Source organism: Gouania willdenowi, chromosome 22 (genome assembly GCF_900634775.1).
Source record: "Gouania willdenowi chromosome 22, fGouWil2.1, whole genome shotgun sequence".
NCBI classification, from domain to species: Eukaryota; Metazoa; Chordata; class Actinopteri; order Blenniiformes; family Gobiesocidae; genus Gouania; species Gouania willdenowi.
This window is the reverse complement of record NC_041065.1, coordinates 15,004,314-15,006,632: the sequence shown is the minus strand read 5'-3', so window position 1 is coordinate 15,006,632 and position 2,319 is coordinate 15,004,314.

Genomic DNA, 2,319 nt, shown 5'->3' with positions numbered 1-2,319 from the left:
TCTTTGCTCCACCAGCTGCTTCGTGACAGATCCAACACACACACACACACATGCTTGCATGGTCTGACCCCCATAAATGCACACTCACTCTCTGTTGCTTTAATAGTCCATGAAAGGAACGGCTTGAGGTGTGCTAAGCCTGTAAGCTTGGCCATGCAGCGTGTTGGTGAGATCAGATGAGAGCTGAGCAAAGCTGAATGCCCGCAGGGTTCCCACACACACTAAATTGCGGAGGTTGAATCTAAAAGCATGAAATCTACAACATTAATGGTATAAAATCAATACGGTCTATTTGTGAAATAAGGACATGTTCGGTCGCTGGCCCTGAGGCCAAGGGGCCTAAATTGCTCCATCTCTCTCCATCGAGTGTTTCCTTTGTAATAATCCTTCTTCTTTCTTTTCATCTGTCATATCGTTTCATCTGATTAGTTTTCTTCTCCACTTTTCTTTGCCTCTGTATTCTCCAGCTCTCTTTCCCACCTTTCTCTTTGTTCTTCCTCCTCTCCTCTATTTCCCCTTCCCTCTCATTGGTCTGGCTGTCAGCTCAGCCTCACAGGATGGATATGGAAAAATGCTGCTCTATATGCTGCGCAACACACAGGTAGCCAGCACTGAAGTGTGTGTGTATGTGTGAGAGCAGGTTTCTTTTTGTTTCTCTCCTCCGTGCTCTCTCCATCCTTCGGTGATGAGTGCACTTCTTGAGACGCCTCCTCACACTCAGCGTTCAGAACTCTGTTGCACAGATAATCCCCTGTGGGTGTGTTTGTGTGCACGCACACGCTCAGGACAGCACACAGTGTGCGTGTGTGTTCTTTTAGAGTGGTGTGTCTTTGTTTTATAGATGTGTGTGTGCATGTGTGTGTGTGTGTGATGGAGAGACTCTGTTTGGCAGCACAGCCTCAGTCCAGCCTTAATCCGCTAAGCTGTGTAGTTCACTCATGCCACATCAGCCCCATTGTGTCTACAGACAAAGAAGCTTGGTTAAAACTAAATGCCAGTTAAGGCAACAAACGACTAATTATAGCTGCGTTCTCTGTGTCTTATATCGTCTCTTTCTCATTTTCAACACTTCCTACTCACTGTCGTAGCCAAGAAACTGCAAAGCCATAATATTTTCCCAGCACATTGTGCCCCGGTCATGTTCCAGCTACATGTATATGTAAGTAGAGGGGTCTTGTGTTTCCTTGTGTGTCCAGTTCCGTGTGTTTGACTATCTGACAGCTTTGCCATGGTTCATGTGTTTAGGTCCTGTCAGAGCTGTCCTGTCACTCTGTGGAAAAAAAAAAAAACTTCATTCATTTCCCAGAGTCGAGGATGAAAGAGTCTTTAGACTTCAAACGCCTGTGGGCCTCTGTGGCTTAGATTGCCTCTCGCTCTTCCTCCACCACCGTGTCATTTATTCCTTAAGAGGAAAAATAACAGTAGGACTGTGGTTAAGTGGAGATGGCAGAGACATGGTGAGGCACTGGACAATTAGACTGATTAAAACACTGACATTTCGCATAATCAATTTAGCCTGAGCTGCACAAGGCGGAACCGTGGGTGCACGTGTGTGCGTGTCGCGCGCTTGTGTGTGTTTTAAGGCATGAAACCACATTCTTCTCTGCATAAACATGTCGGGTATTAAAGATACGCACTTGGCCACAGTTTGATGTCAGTGAAAGGAGATCTATTTAAAAGTCACGGAGCATAGCTGCACATGCTTTGGCGCTTGGCCAGAGCAAACAGTTGTGTCCGAGCTGGTCGTCGCTCACAAACACATACAGAGATGTAAACATTAAATCATTGTATCAGTGCTGCATAGCTGTGCACACTATTTACCGGCAAATACAAAGGCATGAGCAAACAGTGGGATTTGATACGTGCTCATATAAGCAGGCGCATGGACGCTGCAGCGCCGTGGTTTGTTTGGTTGCTCTGCATTGCAGTAATCAGCTCCCCTCTACCCTGCTCTCACCCACAGACAATCACTGGCTCTCAATGGACAACATCAGCAAGGGAAATACCTACAAAGAGAGCAAGAGGCATGGGGGGGAGGGAGGGCGGATGCTGGAAGGAAGATGATGAGAAGGTAGGGAGGGAAAGAGGGACTAAAGAGGACAGGGGAGATTTGAGGAAGGAATGGAGGAGATGAAAAGGAGGAGAGAAAGATCAGCCTGTGGGTGAAGCAGGCTTAGGGATGCTGCAGGACGTGTTCATTTGTGTGAGGGTTACGCTGGATAGTAGTGAGACACAGACAAGAACTTTCAGAAGATGAGAGAAACACACTCCAACGCCTTTATGCACGCAAACACACACACACTTCTGGCCATCTCAGCT